The sequence below is a fragment of the Chiloscyllium plagiosum genome, unplaced genomic scaffold (assembly GCF_037043375.1).
Source record: "Chiloscyllium plagiosum isolate Xiang-an unplaced genomic scaffold, Cpla_swu_hap1 HiC_scaffold_10, whole genome shotgun sequence".
Lineage (NCBI taxonomy): Eukaryota > Metazoa > Chordata > Chondrichthyes > Orectolobiformes > Hemiscylliidae > Chiloscyllium > Chiloscyllium plagiosum.
This window is the reverse complement of record NW_028270148.1, coordinates 109,913,929-109,938,533: the sequence shown is the minus strand read 5'-3', so window position 1 is coordinate 109,938,533 and position 24,605 is coordinate 109,913,929. Positions and strand designations below refer to the sequence as shown.

Below are 24,605 nucleotides of genomic sequence, written 5' to 3'. Positions count from 1 at the left end.
AAGTGAGGTAATGAAATTCTGGTTCTGTTTGAAATATGGGTGTAAAGTACCAAATCTGAAGCCCTGATCCAGGACTGTGAATTACATAATCTATCATAACAAAAGATGAACAATAAAAGTTCATTCAGTAAGTAAAATATAAAACAACTATTCAGCGTTCCATAGGAGATTTATCTCTACCATCAGGTATACTGTTTGCTGCTTTTGTGAACACTGGCTCTATCTGCCGGCATGCTGTTAAGATTGTAGTCACTGCCTGTGATACTTCCTGTTGTACTTTGATCATTATCCTATTTGCTACCTTGATCTCTTGCATTGTCTTTTTCATTTAATTTACTCAGTGTTTTCCTGCACGTTCTCTTCCCCACTCTATTCCGTTTAAAGCCCTCTCTAATCCCTGGTGATATGATCGCTGAAACATAAGACAGTTCAGATGAACTCTATCCCAACAATACTGACCATCTACTACAGGAAACATTTTCCCCATATATATTCTTTCAAAATGCTACATAATACTGAACACTTTAAATCTCCTCTTCTCCTTTTTTGCTCAAAGGAGAAAAACCCAGTCATTCTGGTCTCCCCATAATAGTGAACTGCACAACCTAGGAATTCTCCCAAATCTCCTTCTGCACTCTGTTGCCTTGATATCAATGTCTGCTCTAAGCTGCACTCTGAGGCCCCATGCTGACACATTTATTTCTGGTTTCTTGAAGTCAGTATTGGGGAGGACAACCTTGCTCTGCAAATATTGCAGTGGGAGCTTCCCTGAGAGAATAGACAGGACCTCTGTTTAAACTGTAATTGGAAAGTAGCATATATGACGATGCAGAAGCTTCTCAGTACTGCACAGAATGTTTACCTGAGATTGTGCTCAAGAGTCTGGACTGATGCAAAGCATGCTGCCAACTGATCCAAGGCAGTTGGCAACTTTATGCTACTGGTTTTACGATCACTTCTTGCATTTTATCACAGCATCTTTTTAGTAAGCTGCAAAGTGTTAATTTTGAATAATAATTGCCAGTAATTACTCATTAATATATCCCCCTCATGATTCAACATGACTTCAAGAGCAAAATCTATTGAAATTTAAATATTGTTAGATTATCCAGCATGTTAATCATTCAATGTATTTGTTCTCATGTAATTCTAGCCTCTTGAATTTAGTTGCTCAACCATTGATGTCCTTGTCTTCTGATGTGTAGGCATAAAGCTCTGCAATTTCTTCCTTTAAATCCTCCCACCTCTTGACCTTACTTTCCTCTCATGTATTCCTTAATTTCTACCTTTTTGATCAAGCTTTTGGCCATCTCCGAATATCTCTTTGTGCAACTCGGTATCAAATTTTTCTTTTTTATCTCTTCTGTGTAGTGTTCTTGAACCTTATCTATTATCATAAATGTGATAACCAAACATAAGTTGTAATATATTATGTGTAAGCCATATATAATGTCAAATGCACTGTCAGGCTTAATGTGAATTCAATAAAAATGGGAAGATATTAATTCTGAAGAATTGTTGCTATCTGTAGGAAACATGTTCATGTTTAGTGGGGTGAAGATAATGATCGAATTGTTTGGCATGATGGAAGGTATATTTAGCATACATATTTTTAAATATTGCAATGTAAAGTTTGCTGCCTAGTATAACTCAGTTAAGTATAATTCTTCATGTTGACATGTGCATCAAAGATACTTGAACCATGTTTATTGCACATGTTGTACTCCATAAAACAAATTTTGATATCAAGCTAAAACAAAAGTCTTGTTTCAACATCTTATGGCTCACTATTCGAGGAAGAATGTGGGTAACTGATATAAAATAAATGGCACAGTTCTGAAGAAGCAGCTGGAATGGAATGGTCTGAGCGGATATGTGCGGAGCTCAGTGAAGATGGCAACATAAATTGAGAGGGCAGCTAATAATACATACAATGTCCTGGGCTTTGTAAACAGAAGCATCGAATGCTATAGCAAAGTGGCGATGTTGAACTTGTACAAGATACTAGTTCAGCCTTGGCTGAAATGTTATGTCCAATCTAAGTATACATTTTATCTAAGATGTGAAAGCATTGGAAAGAATGTAGAAAAGGAATGGTTCTAGGGATGATAAATTTCAGTTATGAAGATAAATTGGAGAAGTAAGGACTGTTTTCTCTGAGGAAAAAATATTTGGGGAGACTTGAAGGTATTCAAACTGATGAAAGACATGGAAAGAGTAAATAGGGAGAATCTGTTCCCCAGGATAAAAAGGCACAGGTTTAAAATTGAGCTAAAGAAGCAAAAGTGGCTGGAGGAAGATTTATTTCATCCAGTGAAATGGAGTGAACTGCCTGAAAGTGTGGTGAAGTCAGGTTCAATTGAAATATTCAAAAGGAAATTGACTCTTATCTGAACAATGGTGAATGTGCAGCATTATGGAGAGAAGGTGGGAGAATGGCACGAAGATATTTGCTCATTTGGAGAGTTGACATGAGAGGCTGAAAGACATCCTTCTATTGTGTAATTATTCTGCAAGCTTTGGGGTTTTTCTGATTAACAGGTCAAATTATCAATTAATTATTTGCATATTTTGATAAAGTTTAGCTAGGGACATCAGTGAAGAAATAATGTGATGTTAGGTTTCTCATTTTTTAATTTTATGGAAAATGTACTATTGCTGTACTGAATTACCATACTTGCTTGTTGATTTTTGAAGTGTGCCAGATTTCAATCAGTTATTTGAAATTGGATACTATTGTGTATAATTAAAGGCCCCAGTGTTTAAAGCATAAGTGAGAAAAATGAAGACCTTTGACTTCAACAATTGCATGGATAATGCATGTAATTTTTCAAAATTAAATAAAATACCTTTTTTGAGGTCAGAGGAGAAAATGGGGCCAATAATTTAGATTAAATGAGGGCATTCTAAGAATAGGCCTAACAAAATTGTTAACGGTTAGTTTGCCTTATGAGGAATATAAACTGTTTGAAAGGTACATTTAATAGAAGTGTGTGAATCAAGAATGTACAAATGACTGTTTAACTTTCTTCTTAATGCTTGTGGTGCCGCCAATTCTAGTATGAGTGTCCTCCTTGACTGTTAGTGTTTTCCTTTCCTATTTTCTTCAGAATCTATTAGACAACATAAAGCACAGAGAAGCTGGCCAGCTTAAGAACAAGGAAAAGTACTGGTAAGCAATGAGATTTTAAAAAATCAGAAAGACAGTGATTGTGGTATCCCAATTTAAGCCCTGTGGAATGTCATATTCTATTTGTTCAAAATGTGAACAAATGATTCATGAGTTTTTGCAGTACATTCATTAGGCTATCCATGATTGTTGCATAATAGAGCGTAAACTCTAAATAGATATGTTGTGCAACATTCATGCCTGAGGTTTATTGTGCTTGATTGTTAGCACCAGCATAATATTTCATAGGGAGTAAAGCTCCCAATGCTTTGGTACAAAGTGCAGTTGGAAATTAAAAATAGCCATAGAGGTTTGAAGTGTCACAAAGCTGGTTCCTTTTGTTTTCTAAAAGCTATTCCTTTTCTCAAAGATACTATGTCCTTGGTTCCTTTCAGAGGGGTCTTTAATGCTCCCGGTGCCGATTAGACTGGATTGATACAGAGATTAAAGGGTATTAAGAGGCCTTTTTGTTTCCCACCCTCCCTCAACAGTTGGGAAGTTATAGGCTGGTTAGTTTAACCTTGGTTGTTGGTAAGATTTAGAGTCTGTGATTGAGGAGTACTTGGAAATGCATTGTACAATAGGACTGAGTCAGCATGGCTTTGTCAAGGGAGGTCATGTGTTAAAATCCTTTGGACAAGTTAGACAAAGGATAACTAGTTTGGATTGCTCTATTTGGATTCCTAGAGGCCTTTGATAAGGTGCTGCTGCTAACAATTTTCCAACCTTTTCCGTCACTCCAATGTTCAATACCAATCTCCTCCTCTATTACTTTCAACACCTTGGGGTATAGTCCATCTGATCCGGGTGATTTATCTACCTTTAGATCTTTAAGCTTCCCCAGGACCACCTTTTCAGTGATGGCCACAACACTCTTCCTGTTCTGGTATACTGACATCATGAAGACTGATGCAAAGTATGTATTCAGTTTCTCCAACATTTTTTTGCTTCCAATTACTACTACTCCTGTGTCATTTACCACTCTTGCCTCTCTCTTACCTTTTATGAATCTAAACAAACTCTTGCAATTTGCTCATATGTTACTTGCTAGCTTACTCTCATATTTCAACATTTTCCCCTTATAGCTTTTTTAAAATTGTCCTCTAGTTTTTAAAGGCTTCCAAATTCTCTAGCTTCACATTAATCTTCAACACATTGTATGCTTTCTCTTTTGCTTTTATTCTGTCCCTGACTTCCCTTATCAGTCATGGTTGCCTAATCCTCCCCTTAGTATGTTTCTTCTTCATTGGGATGACTTCTGCTGCAATGGGTGAACAGAATTTGGTGCTAGTTATGATGTATTTCATTATTCTTAAGTTTATGAAGAGCAAAATATGGGAAGCCAGCCAGGAGAGTGTTGGAACAGTCAAATCGAGAGGTTATGATGACGACGTCAGATGAGGTTTTCAGCAGCAGGTGAACTAAACCGCAATGGAGTCTGGTGATGTTACAGATATGAAAGGAAACAGTTTGTTAATGGCACAGAAAACTAGTCAGTCTCACTGTAGGGGTCGACCATAACATCAAGATTGAGACAGTTCAAGCCTGTCTCAGAACTACTATGGAAAGGATTCAATTTTGTGGTGAGGGAATGAATTTTGCGGCGGAACAGATTGTCGTGGCTTCAAATTTCCCAATATTTAATTGAAGGAAAATTGTGCTCATCTAATACTGGATGTTGATAATCAGTCTGACAATTTATAAAACATGTGGAGTAGAAAGAGGTGGGGCGAGGTAAAGCTGGATATCATCAGGGCACATGTGGAATCTGATCTTTTTCAGATGGTGTTGCTGAAAGAGAGCAGCCATGTTGAAGGCTGCATACAGGTCGAGGAGGGATAATTTACCAATTGCATTCATGTTGGATATCATTTGTGACTTTGAGGGATGCTTCAGCACTAGTCAGGGCAGAATCTTGCTTGGAGTGACTCAAGTTAACAGCATGCAAAGAAACTCTGTGGAAGGTCAAGTGCCTGTTTTATTATTTGAATATTGAACTATTTCTCCAGAGACCTGAGTACCATTCTGAACTGTTTTTATTACTTTGTTGCTCTGTGGTTTAAAAGGCAACTGTGTTTTGTAAAAGCTGTTGTTAGTTTTTTTTTAAATCAAAAATATATTTGTTTATGTTACCAGTGGAGATGATTTGACAAATAATGAAATGTCCCTTATATAGACACTTTCTTTTGCAGTGTAAGCATTTCTCTCCCACTGCATTAATGCTTTCAAATGGATTTCGAATGACTCTGTCTGACAATGATTGCACATTTTTAGAATCTTGAGTAATGCGTTTGTCAAATGTAATTTTAATTCTCAAATAATTAATAAAATTGTAGACTCTATAATTACACATCTTTATATACGTATATATAAGACCATAAGAGACAGGAGTAGAAATTAAACCATTCAGTCCATTGAGTCTGCTGTGCCATTCAATCAGCCCCCTTCCCCGCCCACATTCCTGTTGAAGGACTTATCCAAAATGTCGACTCTCCTCGGATGTTGCCTGACCTGCTGTGCTTTTGCAGTGCCATATTTTTTGACTCTGATAAGTTTCTCAACCCCATTCTCCCAGTAACTCTTGATCCCCTTGATACTCAAGAACCTATCTATCTCCATATTAAAATACTTAATGACGTGACCTCCACAACCTTCTGTGGCAGTGAATTCCATAGATTCATACTCTCTGGCTGAAGAACTTTCTCGTTATCTCTGTTCTGAAAGGTCTTCCCTTTATTCTAAGGCTGTACTCTTGTGTCCGAGTCTTTCCTACCAAAGGAAACATCTTCCCAACATTCACTCTGTCCAAGCCATTCAAAATTGTGTAAGTTTCTATTAGATATTTTGCCCCCCCCCCATTCCTTCTAAACTCAGAGTATAGACCCAGCATCCTTAAAGGTTCCACTTATGTTAAGCTTTTTTCTCCTGGGCCCATTCTCGTGAACCTCCTGTGAACCCACTCCAGGACCAATACATCCTTCCTAAGATATGGGGCCCAAAACTGCACACAATACTCCAAATATGGTCTGACTAGAGCCTCAGAAGTGCACCCCTGCTTTTATATTCAAGTCCTCTCAAAATAAATGTCATTGTTGCATTTGCCTTTCTAACTACTGACTCAACCTGCAAGTTTGCTTTGAGAGAATTCTGGACGAGAACTCCCAAGTATTTTTGCACTTCAGATTTCTGAATTTTCTCCCCATTTAGAAAATGTTTCATGTCTTTAGTCTTCCTACCGAAGTCCTCACATTTTCCCATTTTGTACTCCATCTTCCACTTCTTTGCCTACTGTCCTAACCTGACCAAATCCTTCTGCAGCCTCCCCACCACCTCAATGCTGCCCCACTTTCTATCTTTTGGATCATCTGCAAACTTAGTCAGAATGCCCTCAATTCCTTCATATAGATCATTAATGTATAAAGTGAAAAGTTGTGGTCTCAACACTGAGCCTTGCAGAACACCACTTCTCACCAGCTGCTATCCTGAGAAAGACCGTTTTATCTCCACTCCCTGCTTTCTGCCAGACACCTTGCCTCTACCATGAATGGCCCTTATCTTACTCAGCAGCCTCCTGTGCGCCACCTTATGAAAGGCCTTCTCGAAGTCCAGATAGATAACATCCATTGGTTCTCCTTGGTCCAACATGTTCGTTACTTCCTCGAAGAATCCTAGCAGATTTATCAGGCATGACCTCCCCTTGGTGAAACCATGCTGACTTTGCCCTATTTTACCATACACTTCCAAGTATTCAGAAATCTAATCTTTCACAATGGATTCTAGGATCTTACCCACAACTAAGGTTAGGCTAATCAGTCTGTAATTTTCCTTTTTTTTTTTGCCTTACTCCCTTTTTTAAGCAGGAGTGTCACATTTGTAATTTTCCAGTCCTCGGAACCTCCCTGACTCTAGTAATTCTTGAAAGCTCACTACCAACTCCTCCACTATCTCTACAGCTGTCTCCCTTAGAACTCTGGGGTATAGTCCATCTGGTCCAGGTGATTTATCCACCTTCAGGCCATTTAGTTATCCTAGCACCTTCTCCTTGGTGATGGCAGCCATACTCAGCTTGGCTCCCTCACTCTCTTGAATTTTTGAGATATTACTTGTGTCTTCCACCGTGAAGACTGAAGTGAAATAAATATTCAGTTCTTCAGCCATTTCCTTATTCCCCACCATTATCTCTCCATCATTTTCCAGTCCAGTGTCCACTTCTGCCTCTCTTTTGCCCTTTATATATCTAAAGAAACTGCTACAGTCTTCCTTTACATTACTGGCAATTTTCCCCTATATTTAATCATCTTCCTCCTTATTTCTTTTTTGTTGCCCTCTGTTTGTAAGCTTTCTAATCCTCTGGGTTCCCACTGTCCTTCATCACGTTATATGCTTTCTATTTTGCTTTTATGCTGTCTCTGACTTCTCTCGTCAACCATGGTTGCCTCATTCTCCCTGTATCCCTGTACTATGCATCTTTTTCCCCTGGATGAATCTTTTCTGTCTCCTGAATTACTCCCAGAAACTCTTGCCATTGCTGTTCTGCTCTCTTTCCTGCTAGGCTCCTCTCCCAGTCAATTCTACCCAGCTCCTCACTCATGCCATTATTCAGCTGTAATACTGCTACCTCTGATTCTATGTTCTCCCTCTCAAATTGCAGAGTAAATTCAATCATAATATGATCACTGTCTCCTAAGGGTTCCTTCACCTTAGCTCCCTCATCAGATCTCCCTCATTGCAGAACACTAAATTTAGTATTGCCTGTTCCCTAGTGAGCTCCTCCACAAACTGCTCCAAAAAGCCATCTTGTAGATATTCCACAAATTCCTTTTCTTGCGAATCACTACCTATCTGATTTTCTCCAGTCCACCTGCATATTGAAATCCCTCATAATCACTGTAACTTTGCCTTTCCTACACTTCTTTTGTATCTCCTGGTGTGCCTTTGGTTTCCTTAGTGCTGTGTACACTTTTACACTTGATGTAATAAAAATGATATGAACTATCTTAAAATCTCTGCCAATAAAAATTCTATTTTATTATTTTATGGAGTTACGACTCTGCAAGAGATAGGCATCTCATAGTCATTAGGGAAACTTTTTCTTACACCCATCAACTTGAAATGTTTTCCATCATACCTTACTGGAAGTATGCAGTGGCAAGGTAGTAGTAGTTAGGATACATCTTAAAGATAAAACTTCAATTTATCATCTCTTGACTGCGGGTGCTTTAGTTCTTTGATCTGTTTATTTTTCAATACTTCTAACCCGTTGCTTTCTTCAGGACAAATTCTCTGTAGAGGATCATTGTTGATTCTTCCACTAATTTTAAACACTCTCTCATCTTCTGTACCCTCGGAGTTTAAACCGAGATTAAGCCTTGTCCAAGTTCAAAATGGTGAGCAATGAAATATTTTTTTTAAATTCTACTTACAGGACTTGGCATTACTGCCATTTTCTTTGGTTGAGTGGTGACTTAATGAGACATACAAGATAATCAGAGGGTTAGATAGGGTGGACATTGAGAGCCTCTTTCCTCTGGTGATGGCTAGCACGAGGGGACATAGCTTTAAGTTGAGGAATGATAGTGAGTTGCAAAATGTACAAATCAAGCACAAGCTACAACAAACTCTCAACAAAAGCCCATATAATCTGAAAGCAGAAAAGCTAATTCTGCGCTCATATAGCCTGATCTGGAATGTCCTCATTGACTGTTAGGATAATTATCCTTAATTTACAATTTTTTTTTGACCTGGCGAAGTAAATGCGTTCTACCTCCCAAAATACAAACGTCTCTGTGCAATGCCATTACAGTAGTGATTGCAGATGTGCCTCCAGTTCTTTTGGTAAATAATCTCATCTGTTTTATAGCTCTATCTCTTCTATTCTGACCTTTTTACACATACAATCCACATTTTGAACCACATTTCTTCGGGTGTTTTGGCAATCTTGAAAGGCCTGTATATTAAATACCTTTATAACCTTACAACTAATCCTAACTTTAATCTTTTCAGCACTGAAAATTATCTCTGCAATATTAATATAAATCATGAACTAGTTATTTGCAACAATCTGCAAAACTAAAATATTTCAGAAAATAACAGGAAAGTTGAGGTTAACACATTAGCCAATACAAATGGGCCAGCAAGCTTTCGATATTTTTAACTCATGTCGTAGTTCTGAATTCCCTGAATTTGCTGGCTTTAACCGTACAGTATATGTTTCAACAGCTGATCTATGTCCTAATTTTAAATCTGAAGTCCATGTTGTAATAAACTGGCAAGAGTAGGAAACCCAGCTGCTGGCTAGCAATCTGTATCTCCTGCAGATATGGAAAAATAAATAAATCAAACTGCATTGCTACTTATCCATAATCTTGTCATTGCAGTTAGCCATCTATGCAATGTCAATAATGCTTCCTGGTGTGTATAAGTGCCAGTTGTTGCACTTAATTATAGCAGCTTTAACTTCTAGCAATCAGGGATGCTGACTTGAGCAACTGTCATTTCTCATGTAAATAAGCTTGAATGGAGAGAACAAAATAGTATGTCTGTTTCCATCAGAAGGATCTCTAATCTTGTCCAGTCCTACAGACCTCTGAGATGTCCATTTGGAAGGAGCAACAGGAATAAAGAGTACTGGGCTAATGGCAAGATTCTTGGTAATGTAGATGAGCAGAGAGATCTCGCTGTCCATGTACATAGATCCCTGAAAGTTGCCACCCAGGTTTATAGAGTTGTTAAGAGGGCATAAAGTGTGTTAGCTTTTATTGGTAGCGGGATTGAGTTTCTGAGCCACGAGGTCATACTGCAGTTGTACAAAACTCTGGTGTGGCTGCACTTGGAGTATTGCATACAGTTCTGGTCACCGCATTATAGGAAGGATGTGGAAGCTTTGGAAAGGATTCAGAGGAAATTTGCCAGGATGTTGCCTGGCATGGAGGAAGGTCTTATGAGGGACTTGAGGTTCTTTTCATTAGAGAGAAGAAGGTTGAGTGGTGACTTAATGAGACATACAAGATAATCAGAGTTAGATAGGATGGACAGTGACAGCCTCTTTCCTCTGGTGATGGCGAGCACGAGGGGACATAGCTTTAAGTTGAGGAATGATAGATATAGGACAGATGTCAGAGTTGGTTGCTTTACTCAGTAGTAGGGATGTGGAATGCACTGCCTGCAACAGTAATAGAGTAGCTAACATTATGGACATTTAATATTGATGTTTCCATCCCATCTGATTGTACCTTCCATTGAAGTCTGAGTAACTTGGTGTGTAAAATTAGTGTCCCACCTGATCCTTAGGTTTCCCATTTGACAAATTTGGATGGGAGTCCTGGGTTAAGTCCCACTTGCTCCCGGGGCATGTAATAGCATCTCTGAACAGGTCAATTAGAAAATATCTAAAATTATTTCCTAAAGCTCTGAAGGCAGATCCTTTTCTGAAGCTTTAACAAAGTTATCCTAAACTCTTAATAAATAAAAGATTATAACTCTCCGCAGCATCAAACTGGGTTTCACACTTAATCTTCATTAAATAGTCTTGTTTGTACCAAAAATCTGACATTTCTTATTTGAATGAATTTCTACATGTACGCAAGCTTCTGTGCACAACAAATACTCTCAATGGCAGGAATGCACATGTTATGACCTTCCAAAAGGCAAACTAACATTTCAGCTCATCAACGCAGCATTTTTGAAGGCCAATTTAGAATGCCTCCTGATGCGATGTATGTACTCCAAAGAATTGAGTTCAATTGGGAGAGTATGGACCTGGATCTGGACCAGAGATTCCCTTTATTTTTCATTGAAGCCCCCATCTATGCCTTTGGTCCTCAGCAAAGGCCTCACTTTTATCCCCCTCCACCCACGCATCAATGAATTTAATACACACCCTGATGTTGAACACTTCTTCCGCCGCCTCCAACCTTACTTTTACAATCGGGACTCCCGCCCACCTTCCGAGGACCGCTTTGCCCGCCTCCAGCACACTCCATCCACCTGGACACCCCGTGCTAGCCTATTACCTGCCCTCTATCTTTTCATTTCCAACTGCCGCCAAGACATTAACCGCTTCAACCTGTCTACCCCACTCCAACCTCTCGCCCTCAACGCACAGCCCTCCACTCCCTCTGCTCCAATCCCAACCTCACCATCAAGCCAGCGGATAAAGGGCTGCAGTGGTAGTTTGGTGCACTGACCTCTACACCGCTGAAGCCAGACGCCAACTCGAAGACACTTCCTCCTACCGCCCCCTTGACCATGACCCCAACCCCCATCACCAAACCGTCATCTCCCAGACCATACAGAACCTCATCACCTCAGAAGATCTCCCACCCACAGCTTCCAACCTTATAGTCTGGGAACCCCACACCGCCCGATTCTACCTCCTTCCCAAGATCCACAAGCCTGACCACCCTGGCTGACCCATTGTCTCAGCTTGCTCCTGCCCCACCGAACTCATCTCTACCTACCTCGACACTTTCCTATCCCTCCTAGTCCAGGAACTCCCCACATACATTCAAGACACCACCCACGCCCTCCACCTCCTCCAAGACTTCAGTTTCCCCGGCCCCCAATGCCTCATCTTCACCATGGATATCCAGTCCCTCTATACTTCCATCCGCCATGACCAGGGCATCCAAACCCTCCGTTTCTTCCTTTCCCGACGTCCCCAACAGTACCCTTCCACCGACACACTCATTCGTTTGGCTGAACTGGTCCTCACCCTTAACCATTTCTCCTTCGAGTCCTCCCACTTCCTCCAGACCAAAGGGATAGCCATGGGCACCCGTATGGGCCCCAGCTATGCCTGTCTCTTTGGTTACGTAGAACAGTCCATCTTCCGTAGTTACACCGACACCACTCCACTCCCCACCTCTTCCTCTGCTACATTGATGATTGCATTGGTGCCACCTTGTGCTCCTGCGAGGAGGTTAAGCAATTCATGAACTTCACCAACACATTCCATCCTGACCTTAAATTCACCTGGACAAACTCTGACACCTTCCTCCCCCTTCCCGGACCCCTCCATCTCCATGAATGATGACCGACTTGACACTGATATTTTTTATAAACCCACTGATTCCCACAGCTACCTCCTGCAAAAGTACCATCCCGTATTCCCAATTTCTCCATCTCCACCGTACCTGCTCCCAGGAGGACCAGTTCCAGCATAGAACACACCAGATGGCCTCTTTCTTTAGAGACTGCAATTTCCATTCCCATGTGGTTAAAGATGCCCTCCAACGCATCTCGTCCTCATCCCACCCCACCGCCCTCAAACCCCACCCCTCCAACCGTAACAAGGACAGAACCCCCCTGGTGCTCACCTTTCACCCTACCAACCTTCGCATAAACCACATAATTCGACGACATTTCCCCCACCACCAGCGATATATTTCCCTCCCCAACCGTTTCCGCTTTCTGCAGAGACCGTTCCCTCTGTGACTATCTGGTCAGGTCCACACCCGCCAACAACCCACCCTCCCTTCCTGACACCCTCCCCTGCCACCGCAGGAATTGCAAAACCTGCATCCACACCTCCCTCACCTCCATCCAAAGCCCCAAAGGAGTCTTCCACATCCACCAATATAATTTATTGTATCCGTTGCTCCCAACACGGTCTCCTCAACATTGGGGAGACTGGACACCTCCTAGCAGAGCGCTTTAGGGAACATCTCCGGGACACCCGCACCAATCAACCCCACTGCCCTGTGGCCCAACATTTCAACTCCCCCTCTCACTTTGCCGAGGGCATGCAGGTCCTGGGCCGCCTTCACCGCCGCTCCCTCACCACCTGATGCCTGGAGGAAGAACGCCTCATCTTCCGCCTCAGAACACTTCAACCGCATGGCATCAATGTGGATTTCACCAGTTTCCTCATTTCCCCTTCCCCCACCTCACCCTAGCTCCAACCTTCCAGCTCAGCACCGTCCCCATGACCTGTCTACCTGCCTATCTTCCTTTCTGCCTATCCATTCTGCCCTCCTGTCTGACCTATCACCTTCATCCCCACCCCCATTCACCTATTGTACTCTACGCTACTTTCTCCCCACCCCAACCCCCCTCTCATTTATCTCTCCACCCTTCAGGCACTCTGTCTCTATTCCTGATGAAGGACTTTTGCCTGAAATGTCGAACTTCCTGCTCCTCGGATGCTGCCTGACCTGTGCTTTTCCAGCACGACTCTAATCTAGACTATACCTTTGGTATGTCCAGTCTCAATAATTCCAGTCTACCATTTCTCCATGAACTTGAGATAATGACAACTCTGTTTCCTCTGTCCTAACTTATACCCAGGTAATTGCCCCAATCACCTTGATGCAGTGACAAAACAGTTTTAAAACACTCATCCCTTTTTGCAAATCTATCGGTGGTCTCCCCCTTTCTTATGTTTGTAATCTCCACCTGCCTGATCACTCTTCAGGATATTTGTACTCATCCAATTCTGGGGTTGTACTTGGTTTTCTCTACTCACCATCCTTCAGTTGCCTAAGGTTCTCTTCTATAGAATTTACCTACTAAACCTGCTCATCCCCCCCCCCCCCCCTTCTCTTTTTTGATGCTTCTTAACTAAAAGCTCAATGAAAGCAATTTTATCAACCCAAATGATCTAGATTTTATGATCCCTTCTGATGGCCTGATATAATATGGTATTGATGGGAAGCACATAAAAAGCCAATCCACTATCCAGTCCTGTAATATGGCAGGTGAGTGGGTACTGAAATCAGTAGCCAGCTCATCATTTTAAATAATTGGCAGTTCAGTTGTTACCAAACTAATTGGTGCAAATATTATGCTGCCCGTGCCATAATGTAGTTGAAACTTTATTGCTGGAACAGCACAGCAGGTCAGGCAGCATCCAGGGAACAGGAGATTCGACGTTTCGGGCACAGGCCCTCTGCAGACCTCACTTTCTCCATAATGTAGTTGTCAAGGGAATTGAGCAGAAGTGAAAAGGTTACTTTGATATCAACTTATGGAAAAGGCAGAGAGGAAGTGCTGGAATATTAATTGTTGGATACTCTGTATGCTTTGGGGTGCCCCTCCACCAGATATTTCTCCTATCTTTGGCCCTTGCGTGGCCTGCAAAATCTACCTCCTTTGTTCCATAATCCCTCCCTTTGCATGACCCTGGACTTGTCTGCATCCAGATGTTCTGGCTGTCTTTGCTTGGACTGCCAGCTCTCCTTGAGATAATGTCCATTATTATGGTATCTTTGTCCAAGATCTGCAGGCCAAACGGATTAGCCTTCAGTTTTCTCAGGTAGGACTCCCTCCCACTGAAGGGTCATGATTTGGAGATGCTGGTGTTGGACTGGGGTGTACAAAGTTAAAAATCTCACAACACCAGGTTATAGTCCTACAGGTTTAATTGGAAGCACTAGCTTTTGGAGCGCCACTCCTTCATCAGGTGGTTGAGATAAAGACAGCCAGAACATCTGGACACTTGGTGTTGGTTTTTTGAGTATTCCAATGAAGCACTTATTTTGAAAATGCAATATTAATGTGAATTGTTATTGCTTATAATTTGTTTAATCTCAAATGCCTTGAAATTAACCATCAGATCATATCTTCATGTTGTGTTGTTGGTAACAGATTTATCTGCCAATGTACACAATGTAGTTTTAAGAACTAGAATTTTTTTTTCACAGAAGGATTGTTCAGATCTGGATTTTTTTTTATCCACATGACGCTGTGTCAATTGAAATTTTCATCATACTGCAGTGTTTTGGCTTACCCCTGGAGCAGATGGAACCGAAACACAGGTATTCCAGCCCAGAGATAGGGACATTACCACTATGCCAAACGAGTCCCCAATTTTCATAGTTGAGTGATTTTATTTTTAAAGTAAGCATAACGAGATTCTGGTAATTGTAGTTAAGATGCAGATGAGTCATAATCTCACTGAATGACCCAGCAGGCTTGAGGTGAAGCGTGGTCTATTCAGAATCTTGTATTGTTCTCTCTGCAAATGCTTTTAGGGTCCTGGATAAGCTACTATTGCAGGATCACTGCTAATGGCAAAATGATTAGATAGTATTAGACAGAAGTTTAAATTAGGATTTTAAATGTTGTTTTCTCTAAGTTTTGAACTATTGGTTTTTTTTATGGCCAGAAGTGCTATTACACACAACTGAGCGGCTTTCCCACCACCAAAATCACAAACTTGTTTTTTTTCCCCTTTTTCAACAGAAACCACCATGTTGCCAATTAAATATTTACATGGAAAGATATGAGCTATTTTGAAACATCATGTAAATTGAAATAAGATGTATGCTAATTATAAGGAATGAGGAAAATCGAGTTCATTTAACATGGAAGTGTTGGACGACTACCTGAAACAAGTTTACAGATGGCCTTTATCAGATGGGAGGCTGAGCTCTCAGTACTTCAATCCATATATGGTATTACTTGTAAGGTCATGGCTCAGTGTGCTTCAAAAGTGTCTTCAGAAGCAATAATTAATTCATTTTGATTTGTAACTGATTCAAAAAACTATTCTATAATTTAGTTTTCTCCAGAATTAATTTAAATAACCTGTGTTTGATATTTGGCCTAATTATTTTGCCATCTTTTAATTAGCAGTGCTGAAACAAATGGAAATTATGATTCTGGTTTAGTCAATTGAATTCATGTTTGATCTGTTTTCCATTTAGGAACACAAAATGCTGGTGAATGTATAGTTAACTTATATCACTGTTAGAGTTGCGCATCATTTTTGAGATTTTTGTTTTTATGTACAGTTATTGCTGTGGTTCTGTTCGCCGAGCTGGAAGTTTTTGTTGCAAACGTTTTGTCCCCTGGCTAGGCGACATCATCAGTGCTTGGGAGCCTCCTGCGAAGCGCTTCTTTGATGTTTCCTCCGGTGTTTATTGTGGTCTGTCCCTGCCGCTTCCGGTTGTCAGTTTCAGCTGTCCGCTGTAGTGTTTGGTATATTGGGTCCAGGTCGATGTGTTTGTTGATGGAGTTTGTGGATGAATGCCATGCCTCTAGGAATTCCCTGGCTGTTCTCTTTCTGGCTTGCCCTATGATAGTAGTGTTGTCCCAGTCGAATTCATGTTGCTTGTTGTCTGTGTGTGTGGCTACTAAGGATAGCTGGTCGTGTCGTTTCGTGGCTAGTTGATGTTCATGTATGCGGATTGTTAGCTGTCTTCCTGTTTGTCCTATATAGTGTTTAGTGCAGTCCTTGCATGGTATTTTGTACACTACATTCGTCTTGCTCATGTTGGGTATTGGGTCCTTCGTTCTGGTGAGTTGTTGTCTGAGCGTGGCTGTTGGTTTGTGTGCCGTTATGAGTCCTAGGGGTCGCAGTAGTCTGGCTGTCAGTTCCGAGATGCTCCTGATGTATGGGAGTGTGGCTAGTCCTTTTGGTTGTGGTATGTCCTCGTTCCGTGGTCTTTCTCTTAGGCATCTGTTGATGAAGTTGCGCGGGTATCCGTTTTTGGCGAATACCTTGTATAGGTGTTCCTCTTCTTCTTTTTGCAGTTCTGGTGTACTGCAGTGTGTTGTGGCCCTTTTGAATAGTGTCCTGATGCAGCTTCGTTTGTGTGTGTTGGGGTGGTTACTTTCATAGTTTAGGACTTGGTCTGTGTGTGTGGCTTTCCTGTATACCCTTGTGGTGAATTCTCCGTTTGGTGTTCTCTGTACCATCACGTCTAGGAATGGGAGTTGGCTATCCTTTTCTTCTTCTCTCGTGAATACTACCATACGTCAGGAGCATCTCGGAACTGACAGCCAGACTACTGCGACCCCTAGGACTCATAACGGCACACAAACCAACAGCCACGCTCAGACAACAACTCACCAGAACGAAGGACCCGATACCCAACATGAGCAAGACGAATGTAGTGTACAAAATACCATGCAAGGACTGCACTAAACACTATATAGGACAAACAGGAAGACAGCTAACAATCCGCATACATGAACATCAACTAGCCACGAAACGACACGACCAGCTATCCTTAGTAGCCACACACACAGACAACAAGCAACATGAATTCGACTGGGACAACACTACTATCATAGGGCAAGCCAGACAGAGAACAGCCAGGGAATTCCTAGAGGCATGGCATTCATCCACAAACTCCATCAACAAACACATCGACCTGGACCCAATATACCAAACACTACAGCGGACAGCTGAAACTGACAACCGGAAGCGGCAGGGACAGACCACTATAAACACCGGAGGAAACATCAAAGAAGCGCTTCGCAGGAGGCTCCCAAGCACTGATGATGTCGCCTAGCCAGGGGACGAAACGTTTGCAACAAAAACTTCCAGCTCGGCGAACAGAACCACAGCAACGAGCACCCGAGCTACAAATCTTTGCACAATCTTTGAATGTACAGTTATATTGGTTTGTGCTAAACTGGGGAAAGATAGTTGAAATGCTGGAGAGAAATTGTCACGGGATGAGTTTAGAAGTAACAGCATTGAGAAAGAAATGTCTGTGGATTGTGAATATTGGAAGAAGAATTATATATTGCGCAGGGAGAGATATACATTAATTTTTTTCTGGACTATTTTAATGGCAGAGAACATAAGTAGAGGAAGGGCAAGAAAGTTTTTAAATGGTTGAGCTGCAGGTGATTTGGGTAGATCAAAATTTGAATCTGAAAGCAATTTACAGACTGTAGAATAGACTCCCTGCAATAGTCTGTCATTTTATCTTGTTCTGCAGTGATCCCAGATTATTAAAAAAAGTCAGACACTGCATAGTACACAGCATATAGTATGTCTCTTGTGGCACAATGTCCCTAACTCTGAACCAAGAGACCTAAATTTAGATCCCACATGCTCAAGGAGAATGTTATGTCTCTGAGCAGTTTGATTAAAAGTATCAACACAGCTTCTGTTGGTTGGGTGTTCTGTGGATAAATGATGTTTCAGATAATGCATACATAACTGTAAACCAGAAAATGTTACCAACCTGCAAGTTTCAGAAAAGACATAAAAAGAAAAACTTCAATTTATCCTTTCATAACCATTGGAGGTCTCAAAACATTACAGTCAAAGAAGTACTTTTTAAAGTGAACTTACTGTTATGATAGAGTCATAGAGTCTTACAGCATAGAAACAGATTCTTCGGCTGACCATGACTATGCCAGCCAACAAATACCAAACTGCACTAATCCCATTTATCTCCACTTTGGTCAGCCTATCATTCCTGAAATTTTAAATGCTTATCCAGATGCTTTCTAAATGTTGAGAATACCTGCCTCTACCACTCTCTCTCAGGCAGTATGTTCCATATTTCCAACTCCACCTGGGTGAAAAATGTTTCCTCATACCTCCTCTAAACCACTTCCTCCTTATCTTAAGACCATAAGACATAGGAGTGGAAGTAAGGCCATTTATGCCATCTTGTCTTAGACACAACTGCTGTGAGGAAAGGATTCTCACAATCTTCTTTGTCTAAGCCTGTCATAATTTTGTACACTTCAATCTGGTCTTTCCTTTAGCCTCCTCTACTCCAAAGAATACAAAGCTGAAAATATGTTGCTGGAAAAGCGCAGCAGGTCAGGCAGCATCCAAGGAACAGGAGAATCGACGTTTCGGGCATAAGCCCTTCTTCAGGAAGTCTCACTTTCTCCTCCAAAGAATACAAACCCAACCGATCCTGTCTTTCCACATAACTGAGACTTTTCATCCCAGGCAACATTCTGTTGAATATACTCTCCAGTGCAATCACATCCTTCTGATAATGTGGCAACCAGAACTGCACATGGTATTCCATCTGTCGACTGATCAGTGTGTTATAAAGTTTTCAAGCGTGTGGTGCTAGAAAAGCACAGCAAGTCAGGTAGCATCCGCGGAGCAGGGAAATCGACGTTTCTGGCAAAAGCCCTTCAACAGGAATTCTTGATTTTCTGTGGCCAGCAGCAAAAAATCAGAATGGTGTGTTGCCTCCCTGGTGCCAGGATCAAGGATGTCTCAGAGGGTGCAGAGTGTTCTTAAGTGGGAGAGGGCCCAGCAGGAGGTCACTGTACACATTGGTACCAAGGACATAGGAAGAGAAAGGGATGAGATTCTGAAGGCAGGAATTTAAAAAGGAGTCCTCGAATAGTAATACTTGGCTTATTCCCGTTGCTATGAGCTAGTGAGGATAGGAATCGGAGGATAGGGCAGATGAATGCAATGCCTGAGAGGCTGGTGTATGGGAGAAGGATTTACATTTTTGGATTATTGGAATCTCTTCTGGGTAGAAGTGACTATACAAGAAGGATTGCACCTGCATTGGAAGGGGATTAATATACTAGCAGCTCGGGAGTATTTAAACTAGTAAGCAGAGGAGATAATGAGGAAAGAGATCAATCTGAGACGGTACAGTTGAGAACAGAAGAGTGTCAAACAGTCAGGGCAGACAGGGACAAAGCAGAAAACAAGGCAGGACTGATAAATTAAACTGCATTTAGTTCAATACAAGAGGCCTAACAGGGAAGGCAGATGAACTCAGGGCATGGTTAGGAATATGGGACTGGGATATCATAGCAATTACAGAAACGTGGCCTAGGGATGGACAGAACTGGCAGCTTAATGTTCCAGCATACAAATGCTACAGCAAGGATAGAAATGGAGGCAAAAGAGGAGGGGATGGGGGGTGGCGATTTTGATAAGGGATAGCATTTCAGCTGTACTGAGGGAGGAAATTCCTGGAAATACCTCCCGGAAAGTTAATTGCATGGAACTGAGAAATAAGAAAGGGATGATCACCTTATTGGGATTGTATTATAATCTCCCTAATAGCTGGAAATTGAGAAACAAATTTGTAAGGAGGTCTCTGTTATCTGCAAGAATAGTAGGGTGGTTATAGTAGGGGATTTTAATTTTCTAAACATATACTGGGACTACCATAGTGTTAAGGATTTAGATGGAGAGGAATTTGCTAAGTGTATACAAGAAAATTTTCTGATTCAGTGTGTGGAAGTACCTACTAGAGAAGATGCAAAGCTTGACCTACTCTTGGGAAATAAGGCAGGGCAGATGACTGAGGTGTCAGTGGGGGAGCACTTTGGGGCCAGCGACCATAATTCTATTACGATTAAAATAGTGATGGAAAAAGATAGACTAGATCTAAAAGTTGAAGTTCTAAATTGGAGGAAGGCTAATTTTGACCGTATTAGGCAAGAACTTTCAAAAGCTGATTGGGGGTAGATGTTCGCAGATAAAGGGATGGCTGGAAAATGGAGGACCTTCAGAAATGAGATAACGAGAGTCCAGACACATTCTATTCTTGGTGGGGTGAAAGGAAAGGCTGGTGGGTGTAGGAAATGCTGGATGACTAGAGAAATTGAGGTTATGGTTAAGAAAAAGAAAGTATATGTCAGGTATGGACAGGATAGATTGAGTGAATCCTTAGAGTATAAAGGTAGTAGGAGTATCCTTGAGGGAAATCAGGAGGTCAAAAAGGGGACATGAGAGAGCTTTGGCAAATAAGGTTAAGGAAAATCCAAAGGGTTTTTACTAATACATTTAAGGACAACCTGGTAACTAGGGAGAGAATAGGGCCCCTCAAAGATGAGCAAGGCAGCCTTTGTGTGGAGCTGCAGGAGATGGGGGAGATACTAAATGAGTATTTTGCATCACTGTTTACTGTGGAAAAGGACATGAAAGGTATAGAATGTGGGGAAATAGATGGTGACATCTTGAAAAATGTTCATATTACAGAGGAGGAAGAGCTGGATGTCTTCAAATGCATAAAAGTGGATAAATCTCCAGGTCCTGATCAGGTGTACCCTAGAACTCTGGGAAACGAGGGAAGTGATTGCTGGGCCCCTTGCTGAGATATTTGTATCCTTGATAGTCACAGGTGAGGTGCCAGAAGACTGGAGGTTGGCTAATGTGCTGCCATTTTTTTTGAGGTATTAAGGGCAAGCCAGGAAACTATAGACCAGTGAGCCTGACGTCGGTGGTAGGCAAGTTGTTCGAGGGAATGTTAGGGGACAGAATATACATGTATTTGGAAAGGCAAGGACTGATTAGGGATAGTCAACATGACTTTGTGCTTGAGAAATCCTGTCTCACGAACTTGGGTTTTTTGAAGAAGTAACAGAATTGATGAGGGCAGAGTGGTAGATGTGATTTATATGGACTTCAGTAAGGCGTTCGACAAGGTTCCCCGTGGGAGACTGGTTGGTAAGGTTAGATCTCATGGAATATAGGGAGAACTAGCCATTTAGATACAGAACTGGCTCAAAGGTAGAAGACAGAGTGGTGGAGGGTTGTTTTTCAGACTGGAGACCTGTGACCAGTGAAGTGCCACAAGAATCTGTGCTGGGTCATATACATTTTAGTCATTTAAATAAATGATTTGGTTGTGAGCATAGGAGGTATAGTTAGTAAGTTTGCAGATGACACTAAAATTGGAGGTGTAATGGACAGCACAGAATGTTACCTCTGTTTACAACTGGATCTTGATCAGATGGGTCAATAAGCTGAGGAGTGGCAGATGGAGTTTAATTTAGATAAATGCGAGGTGCTGCATTTTGAGAAAGCAAATCTTAGCAGGACTTATACACCTTAATGGTAAAGTCATAGGGAGTGTTGCTGAACAAAGAGACCTTGGAGTGCAGGTTCATAGGTCCTTGAAAGTGGAGTCGCAGGTAGATAAGATAGCAAAGGTGGAGTTTGGTATGTTTTCCTTTAATGGTCACAGTATTGAGTAAAGAAGTTGGGAGGTCACGTTGAGGCTACAGGACGTTGGTTAGGTCATTTTTGGAATATTGCATATACTTCTGGTCTCCTTCCGACAGGAAGGATGTTGTGAAACTTGAAAGGGTTCAGAAAAGATTTACAAGGATATTGCCAGGGTTGGAGGATTTGAGCTGTAGGGAGAGGTTGAATAGGCTGGGAGTGTTTTCCTTGGAGCATAGAGGCTGAGGGGTGACCTTATAGAGGTTTATAGAATCATGAGGAGCATGCATAGGATAAGTAGACAGTCTTTTCCCTGGGGTGGGTGAGTGAGTCCAGAACTAGAAGGCATAGATTTTACTGTGAAAGATTTGATATAAAAGGGACCTAAGGGGCAACTTTTTCATGCAGAAGGTGGTGCATGTATGGAATGAGCTGTTAGAGGAAGTGACTGAGGCTATCCACTTGCAACATTTAAAAAGCATCTGGGTGGGTACATGAATAGGAGGGTTTGGAGGGATATGGGCCAGGTGCTGGCAAGTGAGACTAGATTAGGTTGGGAAATCTGGTCGGCATGGATGAGTTGGACCGAAGGGTCTGTTTTTTATTCTGTAAATCTCTGACTGTTATTCCATGTGCCACCTCTTCTCCCACTCTCCCAGCCTGTCCAAGTCTTTCTGCAGCCTTCCTGCTCCCTCCACGTTACCTATCCCTTCATCTATCTTTGTGTCATCTGCAAACTAAACAACAATGGCATCAATACCTTTGTCCAGATCATTAATGTATAATGTGAATAGCTTTGGTACCCAACACTGCCCCCTGTGGAACTCTGCAAATCACTAATTGCCATCTTGAAAAGGATCCCTTTATCTCTACTCTCTGCCTTCTGCCAGTGATGATACGGAGGTGCCGGTGATGGACTGGGGTGGACAAAGTTAAAAATCCCACAACACCAGGTTATAGTTCAACAGGTTTGTTTGGAAGTGCAAGCTTTCAGAGTGCTGCTTCTTCGTCAGATAGCTAATGGGGTAGGATCATTGGAGACAGAATTTAGAAATAAATATTAATATATATATAAACTGCTCCACTAGCTACCTGACAAAAGAGCAGCACTCCGAAAACTTGTACTTTATTTGTAAGTACAAGTTTTCGGAGTGCTGCTCTTTTGTCAGGTAGCTAGTGGAGCAGTTTCTATATATTGATATTTATTTCTAAATTCTGTCTCCAATGATCCTACCCCATTAGCTATCTGATGAAGGAGCAGCACTCTGAAAGCTTGCACTTCCAAACAAATCTCTTGGACTATAACCTGGTGTTGTGATTTTTAACTTCAACCAGCGGGCCAATCCTCTAATCATGCCTGTACCTTGCCCCAACACTGTGGGCACTTGTTTTACTTCACAGCCTTCTGTGCTGCACCTTGTCGAAAGGCTTCTGGAAATCCCAGTAGATCACATCCGCTGGCTCTCCTTTGTCTAACTTGTTCATTACCTCAAAGAATTCTAACAGATTTGTCAGGCATAACGTCTCCATGATGAAGCAGTACTGACACAGTCCTATTTTACCATGTGTTTCCAAGTGCTCTGCAATCTCATCCTTCATAATGGACTCTAAAATCTTACTGGTAAGATTTGTCTAACTGGCTATAATTTCCTGTCTTCTGCCTGCCTCCCAAACAGGCGTGTTATGTTAGCCATATTCAGTATCAACTCCAGTGATTCCTGAAAAATCACTACTAATGCACCTACAATCTCCCCAGCTATCTCCTTCAGAACTTTGGGTGTAGTCTATCTGGGCTGGGTGATTTATCCACCTCCAGAACTTATAGCTTCCCCAATGCCTTCTCTTTAGTCACGGCCACTAGACTCCCTTCTGTCCCGACTCTCTTGAAGTTCTGGTGATCTACTGGTGTCTTCCACTGTGAAAACTGATTAAAGCACCGATTCAGTTCCTCCACTAATTCTTTGTTCCCCATACTACTACTCCAGTGGTCCAATATCCACTGTTAGCCCACTCTAACCTTTTTATGTTGAAAAAAATACCTTTGCAATTTTCTTTTATATTACTAGCTTGATTAGTCTCACATTTAATCTTGTCCCCCATTATTGCTTTTTCATAGCTATTATCTAGCCTGCAGTCATTTGGCATTTCACCTGTGGCCAGGGAGGTTTTAAATATCTCTACCTCAACAATCTCCTCCCTTGTCTTGCATAACAGTCAGGGATATATCTCATCAGGCCCTGGAATTTATGCATCTTTAAGCCCACAAAAATGCCTTCTACCACCTCCTTTATTAAATTGTAACGTGTCCATGAACCTCACCATCACAACTCCAATACCTGGGACTATAATGTTTCTCTCCTCTGTGAATATAGATGAGAAATATTCATTTAAGACCTCACCCATGTCCACTAGTTCAACACGCAGATAGTCTCTTTGGCCTCTAATAGACTCACACTTTCCTGGTGATCCTCTTATTCTTAAAACAAATATGAAATGCCTTTGGGTTTTTTCTGACCCTATCTACTAAGTGTAGTTTGTGCATCCTCTTGCCCTCCTAATTTATTTCTTAAGCAAACCCCTATACTCTGTACTTTTGAAGGATATCCTCTGTTTTCAGTGCTCAGCTGGCAAATGCTTCCATTTTTTAAATCAAACTCTCTATCCCTTGTCATACGGATTTCCTCAGACTTGCTTACCCTGCCCTTTGCTCTTAGAGGAACACACTGGCCTTGAATTCTTGCTATACTATTTTGTAAAGACTTCTACATTCCAAATGTAGACTTAATTGCAAGTAGCTGTACCCAGTCT

The 24,605-nt window shown here is 41.5% G+C and overlaps 1 protein-coding gene across 9 annotated transcripts in view; it reads left to right on the top strand.

Annotated features, from left to right (window-relative positions):
* pak5 (p21 protein (Cdc42/Rac)-activated kinase 5) overlaps nt 1-24,605 on the top strand; it is a 212,078-nt gene that overhangs the window by 18,950 nt on the left and 168,523 nt on the right. For 6 of the 9 annotated variants that reach the window (XM_043696602.2, XM_043696600.2, XM_043696597.2 and 3 more), the window contains exon 2: nt 3,111-3,172. The exons of 1 other annotated variant lie outside the window; for it this stretch is intronic. The gene's annotated coding sequence lies outside the window, so the exon portion shown is untranslated. Of the gene's footprint in view, nt 1-3,110; nt 3,173-14,811; nt 14,926-24,605 lie in introns of all 9 variants that reach the window. 2 more of the 9 variants (XM_087991657.1, XM_087991658.1) reach the window with 1 other exon arrangement.